This window comes from Callithrix jacchus, chromosome 16, assembly GCF_049354715.1.
Source record: "Callithrix jacchus isolate 240 chromosome 16, calJac240_pri, whole genome shotgun sequence".
Taxonomy (NCBI): Eukaryota; Metazoa; Chordata; class Mammalia; order Primates; family Cebidae; genus Callithrix; species Callithrix jacchus.
The window spans coordinates 26,998,475-27,020,788 of record NC_133517.1 but is presented as its reverse complement, the minus strand read 5'-3'; the positions used below and the strand labels follow the sequence as shown (position 1 = coordinate 27,020,788).

The following is a 22,314-nucleotide window of genomic DNA, read 5'->3' as shown; positions in this document are numbered from 1 at the left end:
CAAAAAAAAAAAAGTGTAAGTTTTTAATTTTATTAAAGTTCAGTTTATCTGCTTTTCCCTCATGGATCATGCCTTTGCTCCTGTATCTAAAAACGTATTGCCAAAACCAAGGTCATCTAGATTTTCTCCTGTGTTACTATCTAGAAGTTTCATAATTTTGCATTTTACATTTAGGTCTCTGATCCATCTTGAATAAATTTTTGTGAAAGATGTAAGGTCAGAGACTAGATTCATTTATTTGCATATGTATGTGCAGTGGTTCCAGCTTAATTTTTGAAAAATTATCTTTTCTCCATTATGTTGTCTTTGCTGCTTTGTCAAAGATTACTTAACTGTATTTAAGTGGGGCTATTTCAGGGCTCTCCTTCTGTTCCTTTGATCCATTTGTCTATTTTTTTTTAATAATTACCACTCTGTCTTGATTAGTATAGCTTTACAGTAAGTCCTAAAGTCAGACAGTGTCTGTCTTCCAACTTTTTTCTTCTCCTTCAGTATTGTGTTGACTATTCTGAGTCTTTCATCTCTTCATATAATCTTTAGAATTAATTTGTCAGTATCCACAAAGTAAATTCTGGGGATTTTGTCTGGAATCATATTGAATTAATAGATCAAATTGGGACAAACTAATGTCTTGACAATATTGAATCTATCCATGTGCCTGGAATATCTCTCCATTTATTTATATCTTCTTTGATTTATTCTGTAGTTTTTCTCATGTAGTGCTTATATATAATTTTTAGAGTTATATCTAAGTATTTCTCTCTGTCTCTCTCTTTCTCTCTCTCTCTCTCTCTCTCTCTCTCTCTCTCTCTCTCTCTCTCTATGTTGATGGAAATAATGGTGTGTTTCTAATTTCAAATTCCAACTGCTCACTGCTAGTATATAGGAAGGCATTTGACTTTTATTGATTATGTTATATCCTGCAACCTTCCTCATTTGTTTCAGGAGTTGTTTTCTGTTTGGTTTTAGGGGTGAGTATTTTTGATTTTTTTAAAAACTATTTTCTACATAGACAATCATGTTTGCTGTGAATAAAGACAGTTTTATGTCTTCCTTCACAATCTGTATACTTTTTATTTTCTTATTGCATTAGTAGGAATTTCTAGTACAATGTTGAGCAGGAGTGGTAGAGGGAACATTTTTGCTTTGTTCTTTATCTTAGGAAGAAAATATCTAGTTTCTTGCCATTAAGTATGATGTTAGCTGTAAGTGTTTTTTTTTTTTTTTTTAAGACAGAGTTATGCTCTTGTTTACCCAGGCTAGAGTGCAATGGTGCGATCTTGGCTTACCACAACCTCCGCCTCCTGGGTCCTGGCAATTCTTCTGTCTCAGCCTCCTGAGTCGCTGGGATTGCAGGCATGCACCACCATGCCCAGCTAATTTTTTGTATTTTTAGTAGATACAGGGTTTCACCATGTTGACCAGGATGGTCTCAATCTCTTGACCTCGTGATCCACCCGCCTCAGCCTCCCAAAGTGCTGGGATTACAGGCTTGAGCCACCGCGCCCGGCCGCTGTAAGTTGTTTTTTGATATTCTTTGTCAACTTTAGGAAGCTCTCCTCTTTCCTAGATTACTGAGAGTTTTTATTATGAATGGGTATTGGACTTTGTCAGATGCTTCTTATGCATCTGTTGATTTGATTATATGGTTTTACTTCATTAGTCTATTGATGTGATGGATTACATTAATTTTCAAAGGTTGAACTAGACTTACATATCTGTAATTAATCCTACTTGGTCATGACATATAATTCTTCTTATACATTGTTGAATTCAGTTTGCTAATGTTTTGTTGAGGATCTTTGCATCTATGTTCATGAGAAATAATAGTCTAGTTTTCATATCTTGTAATGCCTTTATCTCATTTCAGTATTAGGGTATGCTGGCCTCACTGATGAAATTTAAAAATACTCCCTCTGCCTCTGTTCTCTGGAACAGATTGTAGAGAATTGGAATCTTTTTGTTTTCTTAAATATGTGATGGAATTTACCAAGGAACCCATCCGAGTCTAATGCTTCGTGCTGTTTTGAAAGGTTAATTGTTGACTCAGTTTCTTTGATAGATACAGGCCCATTCATATTATCTATTTTTGCTTCTCTGAGTTTAGGTAGACTGTCTTTCAAGGAATTGGTCCATTTCATCTAAGTTCATCTAATTTGCGGGCATACAATTGTTCGTAACATTCCTTTATAATCCTTTTAATGTTCATGGGATTGCTAATGATGGCTGTCTTTCATTTCTGATATTGGTAATTTGTATATTCTCTCTTTTTATTTAGGTTAGCATACCTAGAGGTTTATCAATTATTAGTATTCTCAAAGAGCCAGTTTTATTGATTTTCTCTGTTGTTTTCCTGCTTTTAATTTTATTGACTTCTCTGATTTTCACTATTTCATTATTTTTTTCTGCTTGCTTTTGAGTTTTGCTTTTCTTTTTATAGTTTCTTAAGAATGAAGATTAGATGATTGATTTTGGATCTTTTTTTTCTAATATATGTCCTCAGTGCTGTTAATTTTCTCCTGAGCACTGTTTTTGTGGCATTTCACAAAATTCAGTGGGTTCTTCTTTTTCATTTTCATTTACTACACAGTATTTCACTACTTATTTTCATTTTAGTTACCATTGGAATTCTCCCTTTCAAAGAGATATATTTATAAACATTTTATTGGAGAAAAGTCTTAGAAATGTGATAATTTACGGTAAATATCATTAGTTACAGTTACCCAACTATTCACATCCACAGATTAAATGGCTGTCTCATTTAAAAATATGTGTAATTTCTGAGAAGAAGGGTATTCCATGGTAAATTCAAATTTCCTTCTCTATAAAATCAAATTTTGATTAGAATCAAATAGCTCTTTTTGTTCAATCAAAGACTGTGAGACAGTGTCACAATTAAATCCATGATTACTTTAAATAACAAATTATGGATTTCACTCATTTTTATTATTTTTAAAAAACAATCCTTTACAAAGCCAATGTTTTTACTCTGTGTTCAAAATAGTGATAGGAAAAAATAAATTTGAAGATGTTTTCCTTTTCTACTAATATCTACACTGGCATTTTATCCCGTAGTCAGTGAGGTATAGAGTAAGTTATCATCCTGCAGTGATCCCCAAAAGCTTAAGTCATATTGCTACTGATATAACTAAATATATTATTTCAAATGAGTAATACAAATAATTTTTGAGTATCATTATGAAAAAAATGTTATTGATTTTTCTCAAAAGATCACTTAAACCATTCTTGTGAAGATATTTTTTATCATATAATTCGTGTGTATAAGCAAAATATAAACCATACTCTATAATCCAGTTACTGTGCTATACTTAAATAATTTGGCTTGAAAGCATATTTTTTATCCCAAATCTCTTAGAGTATCTCATAATTATGATAGCTATCATCACAATACATAATAAAATACAATCAAACACACGAGCTTAGAGCTCTACATTCATTACCTCATGTAATCTTAGAATATGCCATGACATAGATATTATTTGTTCCCATTTTACACATGAGGAAAATGAGGCACATCACTCTTAAATGCTTCATAAGTGTTAGGTATTATTAAGTTAATCAAGAATGTTGAGGCTAAATTCCTACAAAAGCACTACTTATAATATTATATATTTCTAAATAATACAAATACAAAGCAGTAAGGGACAAAAAGTGAATGGTGAATAAAACATTTTAGATTAATGTGAAATAAAAGCTAATTAGTTATTAGGAATAAGCTTTAGTATGAAGGCTGTAGAAAAGTTTGTTTTGCAAAGGATTTGTTCATTTGAATTTCTTACCAACAACTTGATGTTGAAATCTACCTTCACGTGCGCTGATCGCATGCAGACAATTTACTGGTTAAGGGGATGGACAGGAATCTTGCCAATATTGAATTTCAAGTGACAGAGAAAAAATCAGTATAAGAGGGAATTCAATATGCATGGGAAACCATTTGTTCCCTCTGCTTCTTTGATCCCTGCCAAGGCACAAGAAAGTAGAGCAAAGTGCCTGAAAATGAGGGGAATGTTCTTGTGCAAAGTTGCAGAACTCTGAGGCCTCAGAGGAGCTCAGTATGACAGGATAAAAAACTGAACTCCTGGCTGTCTTCTGTGTCATGCAGGAAATTTGGGTTTCATCTGTAGTCCATAAGATGCTTATGTCTGTCCATCGTGGAAATGATCCTGAGGTTTGCAATAGCAAGCACCTTGACGCCTGCATTTTGCCAGGTGAACAGTTTGGACAATCTGCAGGCCGCACTTGCTCATTTTCACAGATGCCTTGTGGACTTTGGAGAAGTTTGCAGTTTGTTCGGCTCAGAAATAAACTATTTCGGCAAAAGAATTTTAACTAACTAATGTTTTGGAAACATTTGTCGACAAAACAAATATTTGTATCTAAAATAGCCAGGCTATTAAGATGTGAGAAAACAAAACAGATGTTTGTTTTGGGTTGTTGGGTTTGTTTGTCTTGATGGCATTTGTTTTCTCTCTTTCTTTCCTTTCCCTTCCTTCCTTCCTTCCTTCCTTCCTTCCTCCCTCCCTCCCTCCCTCCCTCCCTCCCTTCCTTCCTTCCTTCCTTCCTTCCTTTCTTCTTGTTCTTTCTTATCTACAGTGTGATAAGAAAGGCCTTTAGTATGAAGGCCTTTCTTCTTTCTTATCTACAGTGATATAATGAGATTATAAAATTCATGGAAATAAAGTTCACTCTTTGTTTTATATTGTGAGGAATGTTATAAAAATGAGTTTTGTTACCTGTGAATTTTGGAAAAAAATTTAGAAAGTCTTCTAAGCTTTAAAAAAAAAAAAAAAGTCTACAGCCATACCACCCTGAACACGCCCGATCTTGTCTGATCTCGTGAAGCTAAGCAGGGTCGGGACTGGTTAGTATTTGGATAGGAGACCTCCTAGGAATACGGGGTGCTGTAGGCTTTAAAAAAAAAAAAAAAGAAAGAAAGTCTTCTAAACACTTACTCCTTTTGTGCCTCATTACTGGTTTCCCTAATTTTATCAATTACTTAGCCATATGTCAGGATTCCTTATAGAGTCAGTTTTAGTACATTGCATTTTAATACCTAGTTCTTTTTTATATTTATACATAACATATGATTTGTATATTAAAACAAGAATGCATATAATATTGGGCTAATTAAATGTTTAACCCTCTCAAATATGTATTTTTATCTTCTTTTATAATTAATTGATTCATTATTTGAAAAACTGTTAAGTATTAAGTGTTATATTGGATCAATACAAATCAATGTAATAAGTGCTCGTATTTAGGTTGGAATACATCAGCATTTACTGATTCAGTTTTTAAATTGGAGATGGTTGTAAAGAGGACAAAGTTCTAAGTGTTTGCCATTCCTTCGCCTAATTTAATTGCAATTGCATCGTTTAGTAAGTGGCTTTTGGATTAAGTTTTAAATAAAGGTAGAATTGATGGATTAATGGGGCCACCAATGTTATTTCTATGTTGATAGTAAAAAAAATATTGTTTGATGAATATTTTTTAATTTACAGAATAGTAATAAATGAACATGGGACAAACTTATAAAGGCACAGATGTGTTTACAGAGAAGAATAAACCTCCCTTCATGTTCTGTACCTAGCCCCTTGGTTTCCTTCAGCAATGTTTCAGGGATATTCTTTGCTTATATAAACATACACTTAACAACTGTCCCCAGCCTCTCTTTTTTCCATGTTCAAGTCTGTTTAGCTTTTTTGTCCTTCACAAAATAGAGTACTACTCATACTGTTACACACCTTACTTTTTCACTAGATAAAATACAGAGACAATTTCAATAAGTATTTCATTGTGGGTTATATATAGGGAGATGTAACAGTGGCTAATATTTCTTGAACACTGACTAGTGCCAAGTATTGTTCTAAGCACTGTTCATTCATTAACTTAGATAATTCCCACCCAGCTCTATGAGATAGAGTTGTGTTGTCACTGTTCCCATTTTACAGATGGGAAAACTAAGGAGAGGTCAGTGACAATACTGAAATGAAACCTCTGGAAGCTTGACTTCAAACTTGAGTTTTTAATCAGTAAAGCATGCTGCTGCTTGAAACCAGTGTCTGAAGTTTCAAAGGAGCAGAAAAATGAAAATGTAAACCGAGAGTTCTAAAAGTAGTAGCTCTTTGGTAATCATTTTCTTTAATCAGCGCTCAGCAAAGGCATATGTTATGAGATACTCGGTTAAATAAGTGTCAAATGTTTGAATGAGCAGTACTTGCGGATAAAATAATGTAAGTCTGAAATTATAGGGAAGAAGTATGTAGCATATTTTGGGTTATTCTGTCATAAGTGTTTACTGAATTATAAAAGCAGTTTGTAGATATCTTGGCTAATCCAATAGCCAGTCTCCTGTTTTCTCTCATCTTCCACTTTCCTGAATCCGTTCACCCCCTTCTTCCCCTTTATCCTATTTAATAGTCACCTGTCATGTACCTGCCCTTAGAGAACAACTTGCCACATCTATTTATCATTTCCCTCCCTTTCCTTCCAGGGACCTCTCTGCATCTTGTCCTCCTTTTTTTCTCTTATCTTTCTAAAAAAATTAAATATCTCAAATCGCAGGTTGTGGCTGATGAGCACTAAGTGTAGGAATGGTGATGATTGTATCAAGGAAAGGGGAAGCCATTCATTTTAAAGTGAAAGTGGGCAGCTGAATCCAATACCATCACCTTTTAAGGCTTTTAAAAATACTTATCTGACTCCTTCAGAAACTTCAGGGACCTCTTCATTAATTTTAATTTCATTTTCTTCATTACCATTATTTAAGTTTTACTGTTTTTCACTTTGATATGACTGCTGATATATAAGGATATAATTCTCTACTATTTTACATTATGTATGTGCAGTATTTCACCTGGATTATTGATTGATTGGATAATTATGAATTGGTTTGGAAATCATGTCTGCTATTGTTTCTGTGAGAAAATAGCTTCTAAATTTCAAACAATTGATTTAAACATATTTAGAACATAGCCTATTTGTAAATGGACAACTCTTTTATATCTATAAATCCACTTGCATAAGCAACTGGGCAGTAGGGAAGCTTTTAATTTTTGGTTAGCATTGACTGTATAGATTCTTTTGCCAAAGACATAAATAAGGAATCCAGAAAGATTAAATTTTTACTCAGCCTCACAGCCTGCCATTGGTGACGTCTCTTGATAGTGCACTAGAGTCGCAGCCTTGGGAGACAGAAGGGTGTGGTGTGGCTTTTCCCCTACTTCCCTGGGTAGCACAACTGTCTCCTAAAGATGGAGATGTATATGCTTTTATCCTGTAATGAATTCCCAGGTAGGAGCAGTTAGGGATGCAAGGTATCAGCTTTCAAGTTATTGGAGTCTCTCTACTTTAAGCCTTTTCTGGTATTTTGATATTACAGCACTCACTGAGAATTGAATGTAATGTCCAGTGCTTCCCAGTTATACCTCGCTAGGGCTGGGTACCACTTTCCACCTGTGCTCCCCCTCACTCCCACCCTGCCCAAGAATGTCTATGAATGTCTCTTGACCACCACTCTTCCTTTGAATACAATTAGAAGAAACCAGAGTGGTGGCTGGGGATTTGGAATTGGGCTAACCTGGGTTTGAATTCGGGTTCTATCATTCACTTGGGCAGGCCACTTAGCTCCTTGTCGTATTATTTCTGTATGGAATGAGCATAATACCACTCTCGTGTATGGGATGACTATGAGAATGAAATGATGTAAGTGGCTAGCGAAGTGACTGATACATACTAGGCCCACTAATGTCCATTTCTTCCATTCAGGTATTCAATAGATATTTATCAATGCTTCCTGTGTGCCGGGCACTGTGCTTGGTCCTGGGGATGTGGGGGTGATAAGAAAGGCAAGGTCTCTAGCCTCAGGAACCTGATGTGTTCTTCCGTCTTGAAGTTCATTACTGTTGTACATTGTGGATTGTGGTTGTTTCGGACAGTAAAGCCACAAAAGTGTGGCTCACCAGTTTCCTTCATGTAGAATGACTGTGGGGAGCTTACAGCAGTGGTTGAAATGTGTAAGAATAATAATTAGAGGTTTCTACCAGGTTATCTAGAGATTCCTGGTGAGTGGATAACGGTCATATTTTAGGGGTGATAAAGCTGTCTTAATTTAGTTACTAGACCTTAATGATGAATTAATATACCTAGAGGCCTCAGTTAGTAGCTGCATGAACAGGGAATAATGGTTATGAAATACAGGCAGAGAAGCCAAAGTGATTGAGTCTCTAAGATTAATTTGATTAATGTTGGTCTTAGACTACTGCTTAACCCTGAAAGTCTAGTCAGCAAGTTTATTTGCCTTTAGCTTCTTTTACAAAACTCTTTTGTGGGAGTGTTTTATGACTGAAAACTTAAAATTATTAAGATAACATTAAGTCTTTTTATTCTGCTAAGGGTCACTGATAATCTAAACTAATGTAATTTATTGAAGGTTTTGCTGACATCACTTTTTTTTTCTTTTGCCAAGATCTGAAAAAAAAAAAAATCTTCCAGTATGAAATTCTCATGGTCACATTGTCACACATAACTTTGAAGGTTCAATGGCCCATAATTTCATAGGTCTGTATGGATCTCAGGTGATTTTTGAGGAATATCATTGGCCTTCCCTCAGGATTGTGGTCTTCTATGTGAGAATCTTCTCTGATTTAGCCTGTAATTTTCATATGAGAATGTCTGTTTCTATTCTCAGCACAACTAACATATGAGTCTCCCCCACACTGAACCCAGCAATTATACCTTCACATCATGGTTCCATGCCTCCGGATATTTTCAGTTCTACCCTTAAACAAGATGCCTGATTCCAGGGTTCTGCATTCTACAGTAGTGAACTCCAGAGTTACAGAGCCAGTGATAATCAGCCTTAGAAGAAGGAATCTTATGAAACTTGCTGTTTTATTTACCATGAGGGTGTGCTCCTGCATTCCACAGTATTCCTCGGTGAGCGGTTCCATGAGGCATTTCCATCCCATCTCTATAAAGGGAACACCTACATTTTTTAATTTTAAGTTCTGGGGTACATGTGCAGGATGCGCAGGTTTGTGCCCAGGTAAACGGGGAACACCTCCATTATTGTGGGGAAGTTTCTTGTCATATCTTATGCAGACCATGAGCCATAGAACTGTTCCTGCCTTTGCCCTGCATGGACTGCAAGAAGACCCATGTGGCTCATTTCCCCACTGGCTCCTTTTTCCCTTCCTGAGCCACATTTTTGTTCCAGTGTACTCATTCATTTTTTAAAAAGATGACTGTATATTTATTAGGTACATATTTGGTGGATTATCTTAAGCCCTTCTTGGAGGAAAGCGGGATATAAATTATTGAGAAACTAAAATGAAGAATTAAATGGTTTTATTCAACAAGAATAAGAACCAGAGAACAGACATGCTCAGGAAGCGCTTTTCAAATTGTGTTGCAACTACAGTTTTGGAAACTTTTTGGTTGATATCTGCAAAAATACCTGATATGCACACAAAAAAGCCTTTTGGGTTAATACACAAACATCTCTTCAGTATTTTCATATAACTGTAGTCTCCCAAAGGCACATGCCTCTTTATCTTTTCTTCTCTTTGCTCAAAGTTCCAAACCTACCTTGTCTAATGAATAGGCAGGCTTGTCATTAGTTTCAGTTCAGCTATTTCATACATTTTTTACAAAGCATGCTGCCCATAGTAAAATCTCTCCCAATGTAAGAATTCACTTTCTCTATCATGAACATTATTTTCAGCTTCTGCAGTTTATCTCCCATGCCTACCACTTCTTCAGTGTTCTCCCTTCAAACATTCTGAGAGCCGCAGGGTTTGGATGGAGCCTCTCCTTTCTAGTTTCTCATTTAGTGTTTTCCCTAAAGTATATGTTTCCCTATACTTCTTCATCTGTTTACTTCCCTTGATTCAGCTTTGATATTGATAAAGGTTACTAAGAAAGCACACTTCTCTTGAGATGTATTTCTTTGTTGTGTTATTAAATTGCATCCCACGGTTCCTTAATTGAAGGAAAAATAGAAAATGCAGTTTCTTCTGCTAACATATGGAAATTAGATTTTAATGATGGTTCATCAACGTCTCAGTAGCCAGCCATTGAGCTTCTCTTACTTTCAAAGTACTGTTGTGGCAATATAGAAAGCAAGAGGGCCATTCACTGTCCTCTGGAGCATTTTGCTACTGAAGACAACCATGTGTACAGCCAAACCTAATAAAAGTTCCAGTTTTAAAATACCATGCTAGAAGAAATAAAGGGCTCAGGAAGAGTGCAGGAACAGATTCCTTACCTAAGTGTTTGAAGAAGAAATTAACAAAGGAGGTAAAATTCTCAGCATTGTAGGATGTGAAAGTTTGAGGGACAGAGGATAGGAAGGGATATTTATTTCAGGCTAGAGAAATAGACCACTTTAAATGGACTCAATGACAGGATATTCTTTCCATCAGAACTCAGTTAAGTTATATTTCATTCTCTTTAAGGATGAAAGCATTTTTGAACTGCAGTATCACTTTATGGTCATCTTTACAAAAAGTTAACAGCCCAGAGGGGTGATTTTGAACTGCTGACTTAGAGCAACAACACTAATACACACTTGTATAAAACTCTTTAGCATGTGTTATTTGATACAATATTCACAATGGTGCTGTTCCCATTTTACTGTTGAGGAAACTGAAGTCCAGAAAAGTCTAGAGAACTAAAGAAATTATAAGCTATCAAGGCTGCTCTGGAATGTATGCAACCCTGTCTGAATTTGTAGGTCATGCTCTCCACTATGGTGAAATTTAATCCATTTTCCATGTTATGTTCTGTAAGTTAGGGAGGATATGCAGGTTTACCAAAATGCGCGAGATTCGGCTTCTCTGCAGGTGAGTTGTTTCCCAAACAGTGAAAGGAAAGAAAGTCTCCTTGCTGGAGTCAGTGAGGATTCCGTCACCCGTGCAGCCAAGCTTTGGTTGGGGGCAGCCCCTCTCCTTTAGGCCCAAACCTCCAGAAGAAGGTGGCAGACAAGGGTCCCCATGCAGGCCTCATCAGAGGCTGCACAGCCTGTCTCTGGCCTCCTCACTGACAAGTGAGACTTATGACTTGTAGACCTGATGCTCTTTCTGAGGCCAGTCAAGTATGGAGGTCATGTGAAGTGAGAGGGCAGGTGGAGGGGAGGCTTTAGAGAAGACAGGCCTGGGTTCAGATCCTGACCATGGTACAGCCTAGCTGGTAGTTGTTCAATCTTTTCATCTGTTGACTGGGGACAGTAATATCCCTGAACAGACCTGGGTCGAAATAATCCCAAACCTAGAGGAAGCCCTGTTTTCTCCACTCTTCCATTTCTCAACTCTGACCCCAGCCTCAAGTTTCTTTTTCTGTGATGTCTCTTCCTGGCTTTGCACTGTTTCAATCGGTTGAGCCCAGAGGACAGGATCGTGAACTGAGTGTGTCTGAGTTCTCCTGTCAGAAAACTGCTGTCCCCTGATGAGCATGAAGCACATTAATAAATATTTCCCTATGACACATCCCTCAGGAGAGTAGGTAAGGAGACCCTTATGTGGGGGATTATCAATGATCACGTGCATTTTGCTGTGTGAACCAAAGATGTTCCACATGCCAGGTTGTGGGGGAAAAAATGTTTAATGAGCCTCTGATATGTTTCAGGCACTGTTCTAGACACACGGGATTATGCAATGAACAAAAATCAAGCCTCTGCCCTCAGGGAACTTTCATTCTATTGGAGGTTACAGATGATAAGTAAATATAAAATGCATCTGGTTGAGTGCCTGGAAGGATGAACAGCTGGGTAAGGAGAGTAGCGTTAGGGCAGGTGAACTGTTTCAGAAGAGTTGTCCATCAGCTGGCACTTCAGCAGAGGCCTGCAGGAAGGGAGGAGAGAGCCACCTTGATAACTGGAGAAAGAGTTCTGCGGAGACCAAACAGTGGCTGCCAAGGCCTGGAGGTAGGACTGTGCTTTGTGGATTCAGCAAGAGCAAAGAAGGCCCATGTAGCATTGGAGCCTCTGGGAAAGGAAAGTGGGAGGGTGAGAGCAGTGGGGAGGAGAAGCCATACGAGAAGGCCTTGTGGGCATGAGAAGGATTTGGGATTTTGTTTTGAATGACAGGAGCAGTGTTTAAGCAGAAGCATGGCATGATTTCATTACACTTGAAAATAATCTCTCTGGTCATGGGCAGACAGTAAGTTGCAACAAGGCAAAAGATAGGAATGAGGCAGTCAGCAAAGAGATGATGCCTGCGTCCAGGTGGGAAGTGAAGGTGGCCAGGCTCAGGGGTCGAGGTGGAGGTGGTGAAGGTGGTCAGGTTCTAAAAACACTAGAAGGTGGAACAACCAGGATTTGTTAATATCTTGAATGTAGATGGGAGTAGAAGAGAAGAACCAGTGATGACACCGAGGATTTTAGCACAAACAGCCAGAAAAGTGCACTTGCCATATACTGAGATGGGTAAAACGGAGGAAAACAAGGTGGTGTTGAAGAGATCAGGGTTTCTGCTTATCACATGTGAAGTTGGAGCTGCCTGTTAAAAATCTAACAGGAGATGGTGATCAAGTTGTTGATTAAGTAAGTCTGATGTTTACAAGATAGGTTAGGCTCTAAATTGCTGAGTCTTCAACATCCAGAAGCCATTGAAAACTCTGCACGTGGTTGAGTTACCCAGGACTGTAGGAGCAAACAGAAGGGGAGCCAAGCACTGAGCCCAAGGCCTTCCCATGGTGGCCAGCTGGGAAAAGAGGAAGAGCTAGAGAAGGAGATTGGGAAAAAACATCCTGGGATTCAGGAGGAGAACTGAGAACAGGGCCGTTCAGAGGCGGAGGAACGTAAGTGTTAAAGAAGGAAGGCATGATTGGCTGTGTGTGGCTCTGGCAAAAGGCCGGGAAAGACGGTAACTGAGACCTGACTATTTGATTTGACAGCGTGGATGTCACTGGTGATCTTGACAAAGAGGAACATTGGAGAAAACAGCATCATGGAAATGGGTTGGGATTAGAGGAATTTAAGCAGCCGGGATTCTCAATTCTTTCAGTGAGTTCTGCTGTACACTCTAAGGCAGTAGAAGAAAAGGGCAGAACCTAGAGAAAAAAGTGGGAGATGCTTTTTACGCAAGAAATGTATCTAACTTGTGTGCACATGTAGGTCAGCTAGAGTAAAGGGAACATGGACTGGAGTCAGTGACAGGGCACTGGAGTCTCCTGCTAAAAGGAGGGGTTGGCCTTAGGAGTGCAGGAGGTCCACACATCATACCCGAGGGGAGTCAGACTATATACAGAGTACTCGCAGGTGGGGAGAGCCCGGCAAGGAGAGTAGAGAGAGTGGTTGCTTCTGTTTTCTCAGTGAATGGGAAACCAGGTTCCATGGTAATGAGAGAGTAGCAAGCTGTTTCATGGTATTGCTCATGACACCCCTGGTGCATAATAAATACAGGCAGTGCCAACATTCCACAAGGGCACAGACTGTTGTCCTGCTCAGTCACATCCCTGGTTCCCAGTGTGTCTCCTGGCACATAGTAGGTGCTCTGTCATATCATAGAATCCAAAGGTAGCGCCTGTTTCCCTGACTTAGGAATTAGTGATAACTGCAGGCAGGGCCAGCTACAAAACTGGTGGGCCCCTTGTTCAAAAACAAAGAGTTTCAAGACAGCACAGCAGACCACTAAACCAAGTGGCAGGCGCAGTTGAACGCAAAGCCCCATGGAAGTGCACAGGCTGTACCTCCAGGAGGCTGGCCCCAGCCACAGGTACTGGTTAAATCTGATTAAACCCCAGTGATGGGCGAATTGTAGTCAGCAGACCCATGGCAGTGGCTTGAGATAAAACTCCCTGCAGAAACAAACTTTGCTTATTTTCCTCTTTCCATTGTTTAAGACTGAGTCCAAGCAGCAGTCACCATCTTCACAGATTAGCAGAGATGGAGGTATAAGGATTCTTGTAAGAAAATGAACAGAAAAATGCATCAGATATTTGGAAACTTTTAGGAGCAAAATGTTTACTAGTGATGTCTCTTGAGTGATGATACCACAAATCCTTGCTATAGGAAGAGAAAAGTGTCCAATGGTGGGACAGAGGGAACCTCCACAGTATTGGAGGTTGCAGCCCATTGTGAGTTTGAGGTGGCATTAATGACCATTCAAGAAAAAAACTTTTTCAGAATAAACAAAACTACATAAGAAAACCTCCCCATTCATTCCCAGAACTGCAATAGTAAAGAATAGTGTAGATAGATTAGACCCAATGCAAAGGTAAGATGACCTGTTTTGCAGCTGCTTTAAATAGAGTTGTTGTGAAGACTATTTTTAAAAAACTAATATATAGATATCATTTTAATGGAGTTTTTCATGGGGCATGGTGGCTCATGCCTATGATCCCAGCACTTCTGATGGCCCAGGCAGGCAGATTGCTTGATCCCAGGAGTTCAAGACCAACCTGGCAACGTGGCAGAACCCCATCTCTCTAAAAGTTACAAAAAATTTCAAAACTAGCTGGGCATGGTGGTGCAAACTTGTAGATTCAGCTACTTGGGAGGCTAAGGTGGGAGGATCACCTGAACCCAGGAGGTCGAGGCTGCAGTGAACTGATTATGCCACGGTACTGCAGCCTAAGTGACAGAGTAAGACCCTGTCTCCTCCCCACCAAAAAAAGGCAAACAAGGAATTTTCCAACATTGCTCTTCTTATTTCAGAAAAAAGTAAGTTAGCTGAGTGAATGTGTGCACATATATACATCCCAGGTTGTGAGCATTTGGTTTCAGTGGTGGTGTACTCAGTCACGTGAGAATTTGAGCGTGAAGTTTAGGCCACCACTGGAATTGCTTTAGAAACTTTATGAATAAAAGGAATTTTGGTTTTCACTCTGAGGATCTCTGACTGTAGAGGTTGAACCGTGGCCAGCCCTTCGCTCTTAACTGCCTTACCAAAGAGGAGAATCCATTTTATGCAATGTTGTCTAGAGGATTAAATGTAGGTTTGTTAGACACATTTGCCAGATTCAACTATTAGAGGTCACTTTAAGTCAGAGAAAATCTAAGTGCTCAGTGTGAAAGGCCTACATATCCTTTTTTCCTTCACCTTTTCACCTAAATTTCCTGGTTTTCTTATATAGTGAACAGCATAGCCTGACAACCGGAGGGTCTTTTCTCAGAAACTCAGCCTCACTCATTTTCTGGTGTCACTGGTATGCTTGTCTGCTCAAGTGAGTTGGGTTTGTGTCCCTTAGATTCAGCTGACTCCAAAGAGCCTGGTAAACAAGTGTGCCCAGGGACCCAAACCTGGGACAGTACCCATCTTACATCAGGTTCAGCAGACTTGGTGCCTGCACCTGGCCATTATGTTAGAGATGAAATAAAAAAATCACTCATAAGATGTATATTTCTGGTGCATGTTTCAACCCAAGCAGAATTCCTAACTTGTCATGCATTTCTGTGTGCTGCTATGACAGCAGAGTGGAAAGGTTGCAACAGAGACCATGTGGCCCAGAAAGCCTAAGACACTTGACAGGAAAAATTTCCTGAGCCTTGTTCTAGTGTATAGGAACCACCCCCTGCCAACACACACACACACACACACGGAGAATTAAATGTTCATAGCCTGGGTAAGTTAGTCTCCAGGCCCCGTGATGGAGCTGTGACCTGTACCCGCACCATCCCATGGGATAGTTTCACTGCCTTTGACTTCCACAGTGCAGCTGGTTTAGAGAAGTTCTAGGTAATTTTCATTATATTTGTTTTTTACCTTGTCTATTCCTGGAGTAAGGCTCAATTACTTACTTGCCTTAAAGTAATTCAACTCAGCTTCACAGAACAGTGTTTTCCCCCATAGAAAAACTAGTTTTAAAATCATAAGCAAAAATATGCCCAGTGGATGTATATGATTCTTTTGGCCAATGTCATTAAATTTGATGCATCTGCTTCCTTATGGGGAATGCCAAGGAGGAACCATAATATCCTTTCCTTCTTGACTTAGAATTCAACCTCTCTACATTCTGTCTTCCTGATCTGGCCTTGGTATACCATCTGTTAAGATGAGTTTTGCATATACTTATGCTGGTTATGAGAGTCTCAAAGCTCAGGAGTGCCTCAGAGTCACTTGCTGTCTGATATTAGTTCGTGCTCGCTTGTGCAATGTGCTTTAAGGCTTAAGTCTTGAACAGGTTAGTATCTGCATTTAGGGAAGTGATATGCTCTGTTCTTTTTATCTGACTCTCCCATAATGGCAAATAGAATGTAATTATTGATTAGCCCTGTCTCATGTTCACTAAATTCAGATAATCTTTCTAAGGATTTGATGAAAAACTCTGCACTTTATGTTGTAGCTATATTGTCTTAGCAGACAGATTCAGGGTCTAGCCAGAGATTGTAGCTGCCCTGGACTCAGTCCAATGTCATTGTACATGTGGTGAGAGCTTCTTCTCACCTAGGAGTTCAGTGACTTCTGTTTAGGGAGAGTAGTCTTTCACCTCACTTAGACTTAGATATGAGCGAGGAGGGACTCCACCCTCCCAAAGCACAAAGAGGGGAGCCTGCAGGAACCCTGTATTCTACTTCCTTTGCAACCACTGCTGGCATGTATAGTCCCAGAGGTGTAAAGCTAGATCAGAAAGCCCCTGCTACCCTTAGAATAAATGTGAGCACTTATCCCTAAATCTTCAAGGAGCCAACCAGGCCTTCATGCTGTGCAGCAAGACTCCATAAAAATAAAACGTTTCTGTGAAGGAAAGCATAATTTAAGGAAATATCAGGCTGGGAAAAGTATCTGCAGATATGTAAAAAGGGTTAAAACTGTTTTGTATAAATCAATAAAGGAATATTTAAAAATTGCCAAAGGATTTGGACTGTTCACAGAGGGAATATAATTTTTAAGCAAATATATACAAGCATCTTTAATATGTGCAAATTAAAAATTATGCACTGTTATTTTTTTTTCTTTATTTTTTAATTTATTTTTATTGCATTTTAGGTTTTGGGGTACATGTGCAGAACATGCAAGATAGTTGCATAGGTACACACATGGCAGTGTGTTTTGCTGCCTTCCTCCCCTTCACCCACATTTGGCATTTCTCCCCATGCTATCCCTCCCCAGCTCCCCCCTCTGCTGTCCCTCCCCTATTCCCCCCAATAGACCCCAGTGTGTAGTACTCCCTTCTCTGTGTCCATGTGTTCTCATTGTTCATCACCCGCCTATGAGTGAGAATATGCGATATTTCATTTTCTGTTCTTGTGTCAGTTTGCTGAGAATGATGTTCTCCAGATTCATCCATGTCCCTACAAAGGACACGAATTCATCATTTTTGATTGCTGGATAATATTCCATGGTGTATATTTTATGCATTGTTATTCTATGTATGATAAATAGCAATGGCTTTAAAACCATGACAGCCAATGTGCATAAGGTTATGGTAAAGCAGACACAATTTAAGTTGATACAATCCTTGAAAACTATTTGGCAATATGTATAAGAAAACAGCATGTTAAGGTAGGCATGAGAAATAAAAGCAGATAAGGAATTTGGGCTGGATATAGTAAGCAGTAAACCCCGTTGGGTTTTGAGGGTTGGAGTTGCTTGAGGTTTATGTAAATTAATATGAATATAGATTAATATGAAGGTGACTAATCTACTTAAGAGAGAGACACAAAGAAGTAATCATTATGAGGCTGTTGTAAGTTTGTACATCCACAGGTAATAGAATTTTAAAGCTAAGTAATCTAGGCTGTCATCAGTTTGATTAAAAAAAAGGAGAGAGTTAACCAAAGAAATGGAATTAACTTCCCCAAAGCTCAAAGAGGAGTTACTAGCTCAGTGGAAGTAGATGGACTTGTTTGAGTTCCAGTTCTTTGTTTTTCTTTTTAATATCGAAGAATTTGTGGAAATCTGTAGTACTTACAAATGTAGAATTTTAATTATGTGGATTTTAATATTTTATGACTTAATATGTCAACATTAACTTTTAAATGAGCTTTTAATTACAGCTATTTCTCATTTATAAATATTTTGCTGTCTTGTAGAAATAATTAGATAACCTTTATGGCTTTAATAGAGTAAACACTAGGCTGAAGAAACATTCTTTCCATCATCAATTTTTTAATGTTTGCCTTGCACTCTAGACACTTACTGTGCTCTCAGTATGCAAACATGAATACCACTGTGTTCTGTTTTCCCAGAGTAGGAATGATGGACATTTACTCAAAGTAACTTCATCAAATTATTATCCACTGCAAATGTAAATAATTGCAAACAATTTATAATCCTATAATAGAGATAAGAGTACATAATTGCAAAGAAGGGACCAGAAGTTAGACAATTCACAATTATTGAGTTTGATCTTCAGAGGCTAATAGGAATTTCTCAGACAGACAGGGAAGAGACTAAGGAGTTGGGAAAGAGAGATAGGGACCAAGTGCCTTGGCTCAATGCCTGTAATCCTAGTGCTTTAGGAGGCTGAGGAGGATTGCTTGAAGCCAGGAGTTCAAGACCAGCCTGGGCAACAGCAAGACCCCTATCTCTACAAAAGATTTTCTTAAAAATTAGCCTGAAATCATAGCATGTACCTGTAGTGCTAGCTGCTTGAGAGAGAGAGAGAGAGAGAGAGAGAGAGAGAGAGAGAGAGAGAGAGATAGCAGGTCCCTTGAACCAAGGAATTAGAGGCTGCAGTGAGCTATAGTTGTACCGCTATACTTCATCCTGAGTGACAGAGCAAGGTCCTGTCTCTAAAAGTTAAAAAAAAAAAAAAGCATGTGAAGGCATGAAATATCATGGCACTTTCAGAGAACTAAGATAATTAGGTTTGTCCATCTGAAATAGACTATGAAGAGAGATAGTAGTTAGAGATACAGTTATTGAAGGATGACTCGAGACTTTTTTTCAGGTGGCTAACATTGTATAGTGCTAGTGGCATGTGCAGCCCTAAGTCCTTTACATGTATATTAGTTTTATTTTACCCCCATTCATTCCCATTTTACAAATGAAAAAACAATGTAAAGGCTAAATAACGAGCAAGTAATACTGCTAGTAAATAGTACAGTCAAAACTCAAAATGTGGCAGCTGAGTGCATAGCTCAGTGCCCTAAAATCTAGACTGTCCTTCCTGTTCCACACCATAAGGCTGGAGCAGAAGGGTCTTGCCACTCTCTATGGTGGCAGTGTGGAAAACAGGTGGAAGACAGAGCATAGCAATCCTGGAAATAGCCTGCTGCAAGAATTAAGGCAAGAGATGATGAGAACCTCAACTTAGAGCAAAAGTATTGAGGAGTAAAAACCACAGAACTTAGTCCTTAATTTGATGAGGACGCTAAGGATTTTCTGGAATGGAAAAGTGGGTAGTTACTGGTACCATTACTTAAACTTGTTAATAGAGAGGATTCCTTTGGTACAAGTTTAATAATGGTGTCCACAGAATACTTAGGTAGAGAGGTCTAGAAATAGTGGGATATTCGGGTCAGGAGATCAAAAGGTAAAGCTTTAGAATTTATTAGCATGGAGGGCATCAATTAAATTCCTCCTGCAAAAAATCACCAAGCACTAACAGCCCACAGTAAGATAAGAGAGCCATGGAAGAAACTCCAGTGCACTGCTGGTCAAAATATAGCCCATCAACTGACAGCCTGTCCAACAACTGTTTATTACTAGTGCTGCATAAGGAAGGATTTGATTCAGAATGTAATCAACCATGTTACATACCGTTTTCTTCAGCTGACTATATTTTCAACATTAGCAAGACTTTTAGATGAAGGAAATATTGTGTTGATTAATGTCCTGATGTAAAATCTATATCTTGTCCCAGATCAGCACTTTGAATATCACTGATGTAGATAACACCAATATTGACCCTTTGGGTAGAGCAGAAAGTCTCCAAAGAGACTGATGAGGGATAGTATGAAGCAGAAGAAAGGGAAGTCAAGACATTCTGATGTGCATGTGCTTTAAAGGATCAAGTAGTCAGCATAGCTGCAAAGGGTCAAATGAGATTGAAGACTAAAAACATAATTATTAGATTTGGCCATCAGAGGCTCATCAATAACAGTTTAGGAGTCTTCCCCCATGTTTTTTCACTCTTCTGCCTTCTCGAAACTATACTATTGCCATGTAGACCAAGTACCTCTTGACTCTAAAGTACTTGGGTTCAGTCTTCATTTGACTTGTCTCTTGGGTGATTGAAGTTATTCATCACGCTCTCCTTCCTGACATACTTTTTCATCTACCATACACTGACTTTGGTTTTACTCTTCAAATCTCACCCATCTTTCTCTGCCCATCCCTTCTACACACACTGCATTTCTTTAACAACACTAATTTCCTTAATTACATATGGGTGTCAGTTTCCAATCCTAAATCTAGCCCATATATCTTTCTGGAGCTTCAGAGTAGTCTAGAAGCCTACTGGACATCTCTACTTGGATACCCACAGCCCCTTCAAATTCAAAATGTCCAAAGCCGAACCTGAATTCTCACCTATACTCTTCCTTGTAAAGCCTTCTTCTAAGTCCCATACCTTGCATTATGATCTTCACCCAGTTGTGAAACTGACTTGGGCATGATTTTTTACTACAATTTTCTTCCTTTCCACTTAATTATTGATTTTACATCCTCATGACACTTCAGATCTCCTTCTGCCCACTGCCTGCATGTAGGCAGCACCATCCCTCACTTGGATCACTGAATTATCCTTCTGGCCAGTCTCCCGTTCTCAGTCTCCTCTCCAGTACCCTGCCACTTGGAGTGGGAGCCTCCACTCCCTTGTTGAATTCTTTACCTGCCACTCCAGCTTCATCTCTGTGCTCTTCTTCTGTAGACTCAGGTCAGATTGAATTTTTATTTTCATTTCTTAAACATAACATGCTTGCGCTCTCCCCCTGCCCCCCGCTCTCTCACTTTACCTTCACACATACTTATGCCCCTGCCCAGAACACCATCATATTCCCTCTTCATTGGTGCATTTGTCCTCTGTCTTTAGAAGTTTCTGTAAGCCTGCAAATCTGAGTTATATGGATTTCCTGTGCTCTCCTAGCATTCTGCCTTCCCTGTGTCATCACCTTTTTCCACATTACTTTGTACTTTCTCATTATTGTCCACAAGTCAATGCATTCCTCTGAATTTTAGGCTCAAGGAAGGCAGGAACCCTGTCTCTCTGCTGCATTGTTATATTTCCTCCTCCTGGTACAGTGCCTGCATGGTGTGAACCTGACATTCACTCCGCTTTTGTTAAAATCAGTGAATCCCCTCCAAAACATTTTCACCATGAATATCTTAGTAGGGGTAAAGTTAAACAATTTGCAGAGGGTTTTAGTGAAACATAAGCTGTCAGCGGATTAGAAGATTAAATTATTTGAGTATTTGAGTAGTTTTGCACTAGGGGGAGGGAAGAGAAGTTAGAGTCTGGAAAGCTGGTTAAGAGAATAGAAGCATTTAATTCCACCTCACAGAAGAGAAAGTGATTAAGACAATAGCTTGCATCACTTTTGTTTTCATCTTCCTTCTAGAAGGCTTGCAAGGTAGGGCTGTGGGTGTATTTTCATATTTAAAGCTGTCAGTTCGTTTATCTTTTAGAGGTTTTTCTCCTCTTCACCTGGAAAAGCTTTATATCATATGATTTCAAACTTTCCCTTTATACTTTGTTGAATGAATTTGTTTTCTTTTGGAAGAAGCTTACAAAAATAACTCATTTCATTATAGCTATTCTGTTTCCAAAAAAAAATAGAGATGCCCATCTTTCTTTTAAAAGATTGAGTTTTTAAAGCGGGGATAAAGTAAACATTAAGGAATAAAGGAATGAGCCATCAATAAGAGGAAATCTAGGCTAACAAAACCTAGGAAAGATAAATAACTTTTAGGACAAAATTATACTGTCGGTAAGTCAAGGAAAAAGGTGTAACATGACGACTTAGATCGCTCAATGTCTTTTAGCTTCTCTTCAGATACGAAATTCCAAAAGCCAGAGAGCTCTCAATTCAAGATAGACTCTGTAGTAAAGTACGTGAAGTGCAGGTTGAATTGATGGTGATGGTACTGGTTGTAAAATGAATGTTTGATATCAAAACATGTTAAAGAGATTGATATGTGTTTTGTCTCAGATGGTGAATATCTGATTCTGTGTGGACCTAGACATTGCAGAATATATTTTAAAAAAGAAGGCCAAGACTTTTCCTCAAAGAACTGCTTTGAGTCCACTTGAGTACTTAAAAGTCTACTCATTTGGGGCTGCTGATTATCTTTAAAACATGGAATAGAGATGCTCAGTTTGTAACATCTTGAGAGGATGCCCTAGTTGTTTACCTCTGTAATAAAAGACTATTTTAATGTAGATTTAAAGAATGATTAACTGACTAGT

At 38.6% G+C, this 22,314-nt stretch overlaps 1 protein-coding gene and 1 pseudogene across 30 annotated transcripts in view; both read left to right on the top strand.

Annotated features, from left to right (window-relative positions):
• The window catches only part of EYA1 (EYA transcriptional coactivator and phosphatase 1), a 340,201-nt gene that overhangs the window by 246,064 nt on the left and 71,823 nt on the right, over nt 1–22,314 (top strand). The gene's annotated exons all lie outside the window — the stretch shown is intronic.
• LOC118148637 (5S ribosomal RNA) lies at nt 4,812–4,931 on the top strand (annotated as a pseudogene).